Source organism: Danio rerio, chromosome 4 (assembly GCF_052040795.2).
Source record: "Danio rerio strain M-AB ecotype USA chromosome 4, GRCz13ab, whole genome shotgun sequence".
Lineage (NCBI taxonomy): Eukaryota > Metazoa > Chordata > Actinopteri > Cypriniformes > Danionidae > Danio > Danio rerio.
The window spans coordinates 53,623,491-53,636,308 of NC_141024.2; the positions used below are offsets into that span (position 1 = coordinate 53,623,491).

Here is a 12,818-nt window from a genome sequence, read left to right on the forward strand (position 1 = left end):
ATGCAACGTAGTACTATTTAACTCACAGTAATGAGGTCTATTGTTTGAATAAAGATAAGACAAACTTTTTGTCCCCTCAGTTACTGAGAATAAAATAGTACTACGCTGTATAAAGCGTTTAAATATTATTGTCAACAACAGGTACATAATTAAGCATCGGATAAAAAACTGAAACTGTAACTAAATCGGTTTATATGTGTAAACGTTTAAAAAGCACAAGCTTTTCTCCAGTTGGATCACTGAAGCGGCGCCGCCTAATGACGTCCCACGCTAGAATAAAAGTCTTTTGTTTAGCTTTTTTGCCACTTACTGTTGCTGTCATGACTTATTGATACATTTCTCCCATGTTTTTCACTTTATACTATTTCTGCTCTCTCTCTCTCACACATGTCACATTTTAGATGCTTTATTGGCATGACAATTAACTGTACAGTATTGCCAAAGCAGTGCAGTGTCGCTGTGTACAAACAAGACAGTTCAAAAAGGGCAGCAGTGCAAACAAATATAGATATAAAATATAATACAGAGAAAACACAAAAATAAATAAAATAAAAATAAATTAATTAGAATAAAAAATTATTTATTAAATTAAAAATAGCTCTATTGCAGAAGGCCATTCTTCCAGACTTATAACTAAACATTTATCAGAACTAATTTCAGCCAGATAGATTTCTCTATTTATAGACTTCCCAACTTTATTGCTATAGTACAAGCATTTTGTAAACTCTGTATTACAGCAGTTGGAAAGTCTAATTAAATGAGTTCAAGGGTGAAGAGCCCAACTAAACCAGCCCCTCACTCCATTACGGTGACACAAAAAACACCTAAATTTATGTTGGATCTCAATGAGAATAGTATGGAAGTCAAATCAGTCAGTAATAAGTGTGTGTCTGCTGTTGTTTGTGGAGTTGTTTAATGATCCTCTGCTGAGACTGAAGCTGTTTTATTTGATTTTATTTAATGTTGTAACTCAAGTCACTGTGTTTCTTGTTTATTTTCTTCAGTAATTGTAATTATTAACAGCAGGTGTTCATCAGTGTCTGAATTCATTTATTAGTGTTCATTAAAACTGTCAGGTGAACTATATTAGTTAACTAGTGTATGAAATAGTGAACAAGGACACAAAGTGTGATTTCAAACACAGACTTCAAAACATCGAATCTGAACTCTGTTAGCTCACAGTTTTCTGCAGTTGGTTACTTTCTCGAAAACAAAAATGTTACCCAGAAAGCACTGTTTTTAACAGAATATTACTGTTTTAGTGAAAAAACATTATTTTACCGTAGAATCTGACCGTTTTTTTAACAGCAATTTTTTACAGTGTAGATGTGGTTTGGAAAGTGAATTATGCATAGGAAAATATTTAAGACTCTTAAATATTATCATAGTTAACCAGTGGACTATGACTATGCAAATGCGGGCCACGTTATGGATGACACCTCCCAGGGACCAACTCACAGGATCATCTAATCACAATGCTGGATTTGAAAGGTGACATCCTTCAATCCCGCCTTCCAGAGAAAGTATTAAAGACATTTTCTTAAACAAAGAAGGCCTGTAAAAAGTCTGTTAAGTGTGGGTCCTAAAGAGTGTGTCATAAAAGGTGGTCGAAGAGTGGTCAAAGTGTGGTTCATGGTGGTTTGCGGGGTTTTGTCCTAAACATCAGACCTTTTGCTGCGTGTTCCAGCAAGGATTTGGTAATTGGATTCACAGTGCTTTTTTAAGGCGTCTGAACCATCGCATCAAGGCCACCACCTCCAAAAATCTGCGTGTCCCAGATTTCCAGGAACTCTACCTTCAAAGAAAAGGCATCGGCATGTTCCCAGCATCGAACCACCACCTCCAGAAATCTCCAATTTCTGCGTGTTCCAGAAGATACAGAATTTCTACGCTCAAGGATAAAGACGTCGGCGTGTTCCCGACATCGAACCACCACTTCTAGAAATCTCCAGTCTGCGTGTTTCAGAAACTACAGATTTCTTCCACTCAAAGCTCAAGAGAGCCAAGTCTGCTCGTTTCATGCTTCAAGATCTGCAGGAAGATCCAACTTCTTCCATCCACTGCATCAAAGGCAGAAACGTAAATATTCCACTTGCCAACCCTTTAAATTAAACCTTTGCATAGTGTGTTTCAGTATAAAATATTCTAATTAATTAGATGTTTAAAACTGATATTCTTTAATAACAAAAACTTGCTCAGTTCTTTGTTATTGTAAAATAAGGTTTACCTTACATTAACTTAATCACCTTCATCACTCGCCTATGCACTTCATTTATTGTACTTTTAGTAATTGTAGTTACCCTTGATTACTATTTTGTTAATAAATACACCTTTATTACAATTGTGTTTTCCTTGTGTTGATAATACAGAAAAAGGCTCTACAAGTCAAACGATCTCATTATCCTTCAGATTTGGCCAGATAATAAACTCCTCATTTGTATAATTTAACTAACAATATTTTATTGTTAATTATTTTGACAGTGGAAAGCTGTCTGGTGCCCCGTTTAAAAGGAGTTATTTATCTGTTATTTCTACATATTTGGTGCCCTGTGTATAAAATATCATAATTAATATCAATACCTAAATATTGATTTTAATATTTGATAAATCCAATCATCACTACAACTCCAAAAGTGTCGATTCCTCAATGACCTAGTGCTGGAATTGACTCGAAGACAGGAATCTACTCCCAGAAACGAGTCTGTTTTTTTTTCTTCTTCAAACTCTCCAGAATGAAGCAGTTACACGCTACACTACAGTTATAATGCTTATTCTTGAGCACAATGAACATCGAAGACACGCTTTACACGTTTGCTTTTGAATTTTAAGACCACCAGCACTAGCTATTAGAATTAGTGCTGCGGGAGTGCTCTTTGTAACATTATTATGTGACCATAGAATGACTAAAACAGAACTTCCTCCTTAAGTCATATTGGAAATGTTATTATATGCTTAAAGGAGGACCATGTAAAAACGTTCTATTAATGTTAGAAAGGTTCTCTTTGTAACGTCATTATGTGACCATCGCAGGACGAAAAAAGAACGTCCTCCTTAAGTCATATTGGAAACGTTATTATATGACTAAAGGAGGACCATGTGAAAAAGTTCTGTTAATGATAGAAAAGTTCTCTTTGTAACGTTATTATGTGACCATAGAATGACCAAAACAACATCCTCTTAAAGTCATACTGGGAACGTTATTTTATGACTAAAAGAGAACGTTTTAAGAACATCCCTAATGTTCTGTAAAGGTTGCACAAGGAACGAGAACGTCGCCTTCAACCTGCGACAGACATCATGAGGACTTCAGTAACAAAACAAGGGTCTTTGCTCTGTTGCTTCGATACGTACTTTCACTTTTTGTGTCTCACAGCTAGTCGTTTAGATTGTACTCACACTAGGTACAGTTGCCTCGACTGGGCCAAAGCGGCTTGTCCCCCCTCCCGTCTCCCCCGACGGCCCGCGCTCACACCACAAACGGGCTTCGGCACGCTTATGTCATCGCTGCTGGGCTGTTCAGTGAGAAGCACTCTCTCACTCAGCAGCACAGTGGAGATTTCTCTAGTTATATCGTTTCAGTCGTTTGTTATGCAGTCAAATATTTTGCCAAACAGTCCTTAGGGATGCGAGGACACGCAGTCAGATATTTCGCCGAACAGATCCGCCACTTTTGGCGCTTATAAACAGTCATAAAGCTCTCGTGCTGCAGGAAAGAGGAGGTCTGCTGAAGGCGCGCAGCTGTCGTGAAGTGAGGGGTTTTCTTTAATAAACTACGGCAGTTTGCGTTCACTGAACAGTAAGAATGATTAATAAATCCATATGAAACAGTCCCTTAAAAGTCACGTCTCGCTTTCAGTTTCGGGCTTTGGCGCGTTTTGCACTCACACACAAACGTACCGCGCCAAAGCCTAAGTGAACCGGGCTCAGGCACACCTCTTCCAACCGGGCCAGGGCCGGCCAAGTGAACTGTGCTTGAGCCCAATTCAGCGCACTCACACTTCTCAAACGATCCGGGGAACGGGCCTGGGCACGGTACGGATGGCATAGTGTGAGTAGGCCCTAAGTTTACACTGCTCATCTTGACACGGTTTCTCTACTTGTTTCCCCGCACTGCAACAGTTCAGTCAACTTCTCTTTCTTCCACACACCACATAATGCTGCCCACTTCAACTCTCTTCCTCTTTCTTTTTTTTTTCAAATCTGTGTCTTATCAATATGACCAAAATGACTTTTATAATCAATTATGTAAGAAACTCTGAAAACTGGACTGACACTGTTTAAATTTACTATAACTTCTATGGTAAGTGGCTTTGGCACACTTTACATTGTAAAAGCACTAGATACATAAAGATAATTAAATTGATTTTGCTTAAATGTGTGCAAGGGACCAAACAAAATATGATCTGATTTATTTTAGATTTAATGGGCATCAAATTTACAGTGTGTAGCCAATGTTTCCAGTGTCTTTTCACTTTTCAGCTTTTGATGAGAGTTTTAAAGACTTAATGAAAACTAATGTTTTATTTTTTTTTATTTCAGACCTAATTGAAGAGAATGAGGAGAATAAAGAGGAGGAACATAGTGTCAAAATTGAGGAAAAAACTCATTTACACACTGATGGTATTTTGAAAAGGAGAGACACCTGCACTCAGTGTGGAAAATGTTTCAGCCGATCATCATCCCTTAATAAACACATGAGGATCCACACTGGAGGGAAACCATATACTTGCACTCAGTGTGGGAAGACTTTTAACAGCTCATCACTACTTAATCAACACATGAGGATCCACACTGGAGAGAAACCATTCACATGCACTCAGTGTGGAAAGAGTTTTGGAAGAAAAGGCAATCTTAAGATTCACATGAAGATCCACACTGGAGAGAAACCATTCACATGCTGTCAGTGTGGGAAGAGTTTTAACTGCTTATCACACTTTAATCTACACATGAGGATCCACACTGGAGAGACACCATTCACATGCACTCAGTGTGGGAAGAGTTTCAGCCAATCATCATCCCTTAATCAACACATGAGGATCCACACCGGAAATAAACCATTCACATGCACTCAGTGTGGGAAAAGTTTTAAAAGCTCATCACACCTTATTCGACACATGAGGATCCACACTGGAGAGAAACCATTCACATGCACTCAATGTGGGAAGAGTTTCAACCAATCATCACAACTTAATCAACACATGATGATCCACACTGGAGAGAAACCATTTACATGCACTCAGTGTGGGAAGAGTTTCACTCGATCATCATCCCTTAATCTACACATATTAACCCACACTAGAGAGAAATCATTCATTTGTACTTAAGCAAGAGAATAGTCCCGTTTTCCCCATGCATAGAAGTAAATACAAAAGTTTAGTATCATTTTAAAGAAAACCCTTTAAAATTACATTTAATACTGTTGACAAGTACAATTATTGTTTATATTGTCTGTGTTAAAATAAACACACAAAAAATCGCTTTTTATATAAACTGAAGTTTGAAAATGTGTAACTCAGGCCTTGAGTGCTCCAGCACCCTGGAACCAATTTCATTTCTTTCCAGCAGGTGTCGGTAAACACACAAAAAACGAAATTTCTCTTTTTTAATAATACATGCAAGAGTTATTCTATTACAACTGCAAGAAGGAAACATGCCAAAAAATGTATTTCTGCCTACCTAATTTTGTAGTCTCCCCAGATCCACATACAATACAATAAATGCAATATCTTATTGTCATTTTAAAGAAAATACTTTGAAATTACAAAAAAAAAAAAAAAAACTGCTATAGGTGATACATATTATTATTATTATATATATTGTTGATCTTATGATGAACCACCTCAACACAAACCGCTTTTAGTTTTTTTTTTTTGGTTCTAAAGCCAGCCTTAGTGCAAAACTCCGGCCCTGTGTGCTCTATCAAACCGAGGCCAGTTTTGTTTGTTACCAGCATGTCAGGAGGCACTGGAAAAAAAAATAATTTTGTCTTTATCATGTAGTTTGCAAGAATTATTTTAGTTCAACCTGTAAGAGTTGAAATATTGCAAATATTTTGATGTCTTTGACAATTCAAAACATGAGCTGAAAACAGAGACTGGTGACTCCAAAACCCAGCAGGTGGGAATGCGGGAAAAACCAGTTCCTGCTGCATTTGCATCGGAGTCTGCTGAAACTCAGCTTCATCCACCCCATCTCACACATATGGTCATTTCAATGTTTAAATGTTCTAGATTAACCAAACTGACTTTAACTATCATGTTTGATATCATTTGAAATGTCTCAGTGCGACTGGTACAATGGTCTCATTCTCTCAGAAATAGACATAATCAAAACAATAAATATATAACTTCAGGCATCTTTTGAACCACTGTGAAGGGTGTGACTTTTCCACAGGCAGCACTAAGTGTGAATGCCTTTTGTTTTACACACACCCCCTTCCTTGAGGGAATTCTTGGATTATTTAAGGTAAGGTTTGAGAAAGGCTCAGGGCGATTCTGCCTAACCAGATCAGCCCATAACATGGAGCCTGCTCAATCTTATGTATATTTCAAAGTCAGGATATGCATCTTTTCATCTTGGATTCGTCTGTGATAATTTGATGTGTTGTATTGATCATTTATGAATTGACTGATTGAAATTGGCATAATACATTTACCTGACTAATAAATTGTAATGTTTTGAATTATTCAAGCAGAGTTTGTGTTATTATCTCTAGTAGATTGTGGTAATTTCATAGCACCAAAAGCCCCTGTACAGGTTAGTAGCGGACTAGAACACGGTAGACGGAGCATTGCGGCACGCTATACGATGTCTCTAGAGCTCCGACTAACACATTGGCATTAATTCATGTATACTTAGGCTGTAAAAGGATATCTAAGGGGATAGTCTTTCACCTGATAAACTTATAATTCTTTTTAGATAGTATAGTGATTATTTGAAGTTACTAATAGTTTAGGTACGACTGGTCTGCTTAATTCTATAGTAATGATCATTATATGACTAAATAGCTCTGTTTGATTTAGGAGGTAGCAGACCTATGGGGACCGCATAAAAAATATCCTAATCTGAGTAAGTAGGGTTCTGCCTTTTTAGGATAGCGGTCAATCGCCACTGTTTAATGACCAAGACTGACATGCTTGTGTTTAAGAAATTGTATACTCGGCCGGTACAAGATTCAGGATGTTATAGGAATCCCAATGAACGAGAATAACATAAAATGATGAACCGAAGAGAATATTCAATCATAATCTAAATTAATGTGAACGGAAACAAAATAACCTTCTCAATGTTTTATAATTGGAGTCAGATAAAACGAGGATAAATATATTAATATTCTAAACCACCTCATACTAAAATTGGAGTCAGATATGAGTTAAGTTTAGTATAAATCAACATTGTGCACTGGAAAGATCGAACATGCAGTGAACCTTCATCCACCAGTGGATACCGTCATTGGACCGACTGGCTGGACCTTACAAAATAACCAAAAGGTGGGAAAACACAACTTTTCTGTAATTCAAATCACCAAGTTTCCTACCTGTCAAAAGTGAAAATCAAGATATTACAAGGCTTATTATCTCAAAAGTCATAATTTTACTTCTTTATAACCACATCAAAATCATAACACTATATCAAAAAAGCAAATGGCACAGTAGTACTTTTTTTCCCTTGATCCGGTTTTTCTAAAACATAATTTGTTCTGACAAAAATCTTCTTTTAGGGTTCCTTTCCTTTTTTAGAAGCCATTTTTAGAGTTTTGAACAAACCTGTATACCTGTATAACAAACCTGCGCTGTTATATGGAGAGTCTGACCTATGTGTTTGTTTACGCACAGCTTTGTGCGTGGGGGAGAGCCCACCTCTTCCCATTTATTCGGCAGTATCTCCGCCACTGATTGGCCGATCTCATGTCGCGATGTATCAACATAAAACTGAGTGTGTCGCCTTTTCAATGATATATATATAACTTCTAGATGGGCCGACGCTATCTCGAATTTTGGAATATCATGTCCCAAATTTGTTGCGGTTGATACTTACAAGCAGGGGATTACCCCACCCAGCACGACACGTTATTTCAACGTCGTTTATTGGGCTAAATCAAGTCGGCCCGTCATAGACTTCATTTAGTCCAAATATCGACATCGAAAATTAATCTGTATTTGGTCCGTTGGATTTGGTCCAGACATAGACCAAATATCGTCGTGGTCTTTGTTTTGCCCGTTGGATCTGGTTCACATTTAGCCCAGTATTAGACTTGAACATATGGTCATGAAGAATTACATGAGTTCCTCACAAAATGTTTTACATCTTTTGCTTTCTTTCCAGTCCAATGTAGAAAGCCAAATATATTTATATGAATAGCGGTTTCGTGCCATTTACATTTAATTTATGCCAAACAAATTACGACGTTACAGCAGTTAACTCCTTCAGTATGTTCCCTGCTGCTTCATGCACTGATGCAAATTCTTTTCAGGTAAGTCGATTTGTTGATAAAGCAAAAGATTCCTACAAACATTGTAACAAATAATGTAAATTAACATTTCAAGTCCATCAGCGTAAAAAATAGATTTAATAAAATTGCAATACACTTCATAATGCCTTTTTGTTTATGCTTTAATCTATTCATCTTGTTATTAATAATTTATACATTAACTATAATCCTATTTGCTGTAACAACAGGCTAAACACAGGATGCACATCAATACACGCATATTTTTACAAAGTAATTGAAGGATTAAATTATTTCAACAATGATAATTTTCTACATAAATATGAAAATCACTACCTTCATGCCTTCTTACCTCGGGGCTTGGCCCCCTCATCAGACAACAACAATACAACATTTTTTTTTTGCGATTCGTTTCATAACCGAGAAAGCATAGCTACGATGTGATGAATAACATGGTTTTGGCAAGCCAGGCTCATTTACAATCTTGAATAAAGTATAAAGTAACTGCTTTTCTTTGATCTCTTGACTCGCGTGGCCGTGTGTCCCTGACCTGTGTCAACGATATTGAGAGGTCAGTAAAACTGAACATTTCAATATCTCGACTCGAAAGCCGTGTAGAGTTCTGTCGATTGACGCGTTGTCCTTTTTCCATTAAAATATCTCAAATGATCATATGTGATCTCCTCAACTGACAAGGGAAAAACGTCAAAAACATACTAGATGCTTTAAACTGTTGTTAGTGACAGCACAATGCAATATTGAAAATTCTGAAATCAATAATGATTTTTAAATAAATATTTGTCAATACTAGATGTTTTAAAGAGCAGGTCATTGTACACACATAGGCATATAGAGCGCTATGATAAACACCATGTGTGTCAATTAAAACACGTTATATGCAAATTAAACTCTGAACAATGTTTTTGATAGGCTATAAATGATCATGTATTTTTCTACAAGTAAGATAATATGCAAAGATGTGCTGTTAAAAAATTTGTTCATATTATAAAAATAATTTTAAATATAAATTTTTTTTAAAATCACAAAATATAGAAAATTGTATCAAATGTTGATATTTATTGAAGGTATCATCTCAAAGTTTGAAATTCCAGCATTGTGAAAACACTAGTTACAATTATTGTAAACATTATTATATGCATTAAAAGCAATATGAGGGTTTCTATTGCATGTATGTTTGACATTTAAAATTAAATTAAATTAGAATTAAAGCTCTTTTTAACAGCAATTGTTTCTAGTATCTTATTGAAAGCATATTTAGTTTTTTAATTCAGCTTTTGCCAATCACAAATGATTAAATGTTTTAATTAAGGAATAAAAAGGTTTTTTATATTGTTTGTAAACTTACAATATGAATAAATTTAGTAATGTGTAAAAATAACAATAAAACATAGCAAGAAAACTCTTTATGGATAATTACTAAATTGTAAATGAATTGGCAGTAACAATTTACAATTAAATTTTTTTTTAGCTGAACATTCTATTTGCTATAAATGCTAATATCACGTGACACTGAAATCAGGATTAAAATATTTTTAAATTGTCTGATATGTGATTTTTATTAGCAGTATTATTATTATTATATGCATATTTATATTTGTTTTAATAATAAAAAAAAAAAACAATTTGTCCACCTGTCAGGTTTTGGACCATATGGGGCACAGCATGTGTATATTCAGTTTTTGGACCACACTTCATTATTATTGCTCAAGTAACAAAATAATATTGCGCCGTGCCACATTGCGCCAGGTGTGTGATAGGGCCCAATGTCTTTTGTGCTCAGCAGAAGAAACTAATTTTAAACCCCTTTAATTGGAACCAAAGGGTGAGTAAATGAGGAGATGATGTGATGGGTGAACAGAATTTTCAATTTTGGATGAAATGTTTTTCTCCATGGTTATTGATCGAGTAAAAACAGAATCATGCTTAAATGTATAAGCAAGTTGTCATGTAAAATGGCTGTATCAAGCTGTTGAGAAAAAAAGAAAAAAAAACTCATTAATACATTTCATAAACTAAAATCTTGTTTAGATTTTCTTTGTTTATTTAATGTGCGTGATATTCATTTTACTTCTTGGCGAAACTTGGCAAAACACATTTTCTCTGTCGCAGATCCATCACTTTAACCACATCAGTTATAACGTAAAACGCCCATAAGGATGCTCTTAACTGGGTGGAGTAACTACTTTTTCAGAGAAGAACCCATAACTTCTTTGTGCAAATTATATTGTTTTACACGCACACGCATTTAAAACAAAATTCAATATTAGATTTGGTAAAAACATGTCCTCACTTTACATATTAATTGAAATATTTTTAAATGGCACATAGGGTTTGCTTTACTAATATTGAAAAGTTAAACATTACATATTCTATTCTAAAACAGTGGTTCCCAACCTGGGGTCCGCGCCCCCCTAAGGGGGGCGCCAGAGTTCACAAGGGGGGCGCGGGAGAGGATAAGTGTTGAGGTAGAAAAAGGCATAAAATGCTCCACTATTATACAGGGCTGTACAATTAATCCAAAATCCGATTTCGATTTCAAACGATTATAAAAAAGCATTAATCAAGATAAACAATTATATGCATCATATACCGCCCCCTTTCCAGTTGTATGTGTTGCGAAAGACCGCGTGCTTATGTGTGTGTGCAAAACGCACACGCAGTCAGCATTCGCTCTCATTCGCACCCTGAGACGAGCAGAGGAGCGCAGACATCTAGTCATCTTAACGTGAGCGCTTTAATGGTCAAATAGGTGTCAAAACGCGGTGTTTAGTGATTATTTATATTAACCCTCATTTGTGTAATAAACAAACGAGTTGAGGATCAAAAGACGTGAAAGAGAAACCATTAAAGAGACAGCTGCTGCCGCCTGTTTTTATTATCATTAATCAAACATAACGAGAAAATGTTTCTCTGCTCTTGACTGAAGGATTTCTGTAGCTAAAGTGTTTTTCTTACAGTGGAGATGCTTAAAGCACAGTTTGTTTTATATTTTTATTCTATTGTATTTATTCCTTTGCAGGGTGGAAAATAACTGTATATATACACTTGAAGTCAGAATTATTAGCCCTCCTGAATATTAGCAACCCTTTTCCTGGCCAATTTCTGTTAAATGGAAAGAAGTTTTTTTTTTTACTTATTTCTGAACATGATAGTTTTGATATCTCATTTCTAATTACTGATTTCTTTTATCTTTGCTATGATGACAGCACATAATATTTTACTAGATGTTTTTCTAAATATAAGCATTCAAATTTAAGTGCAATTCAAAGGCTTAATTAGAGTAATTAGGCAAGTCATTGTATAACAGTAGTTTCTTCTGCAGACAATCAAAAATATATATTGCTTAAGGGGGCTAATAATATTGATCTTAAAATAGGTTTCAAAATATTTAAACCTGCTTTTATTCTAGCTAAAATAAAACAAATAAGCCTAGAAGAAAAACAAATATTAGAGGAAATACTGTTAAATTCCTTGTTCTGTTAAACATAATTTGGGAAATATTTATAAAAAAAAAATTCTCAGGAATATATGTATTTTTAAGTACCAAAAAAAAAAAAAAAATCAAAACACATGCTTAAAATTCCAACAAAATAGTAAAAATAATTAAAATAAATAACTCTAAATAATTTTTTACATTTTGCTCACTTGCGCAATGTGCTTGTCCAACTTCTCGTAAAGGCAAAATCAAAACAAAAATGGCAGAGAAACGTCAATGTAATGATTCTTCAGAGGCGAAGAAAAAGATTAGACAGTATGACAAAGCCTATCTAAATACCTATAAACACACACATACAGTAATATATATATACTTTTATATATATATATATATTTTTTTTTTCTCTGGGGGGGGCCCAGAGAAAAAGGTTGGGAACCACTGTTCTAAAACATATCACTTAAGCTAATCCGTATTCTAGTATTTATTATAAAATGAAATGTAATATTTATTATTTTTTAGAAATAAAAAAAAAATCATACTTTAACAATAACTATAATATGATGATAATAATAATAATTATTATTAATAATAATAATTATTGTTATTATAAATAATAATAATATATTATTGTTGTTGTTGTATTTGTTGTGTTTATTATTATTATCATTATTAGGATATTGAAAAGCTTTGTTTCGTCGTGTTGTTTTGGTGACTCTGTTGGTGTAACTAAAAAGTCCACAAGTTTTTCATTTATTTTTGTGCTCAGACTTTTAGGGTCATCTCTTTTTTTTTCTGGGTCTCTGGGGCCTTTCTTGAAGTTCCTCATTTTCATTTTCTGCACTCTCCAGTTCTGGGCTTTCCTCTTGTGGAGTGTCCACATCACTGTCATTGACTGATCCATCCATATGATTT

General features: G+C 35.0%; 2 long non-coding RNA genes across 2 annotated transcripts; one reads left to right on the top strand and one right to left on the bottom strand.

Moving 5' to 3' along the window:
• Positions 1 to 1,571: 1,571 nt before the first annotated feature.
• On the top strand, positions 1,572 to 6,685 carry LOC148682159 (uncharacterized). Its single transcript, XR_015942940.1, has 2 exons — positions 1,572 to 4,048; positions 4,540 to 6,685. It is a non-coding gene; the product is annotated as an uncharacterized LOC148682159 (long non-coding RNA).
• Positions 4,403 to 12,234, bottom strand: LOC148682160 (uncharacterized). The gene is made up of 2 exons (XR_015943013.1): positions 7,501 to 12,234; positions 4,403 to 6,024 (listed from the first exon to the last, which is right to left on the bottom strand). It is a non-coding gene; the product is annotated as an uncharacterized LOC148682160 (long non-coding RNA).
• Positions 12,235 to 12,818: the final 584 nt, after the last annotated feature.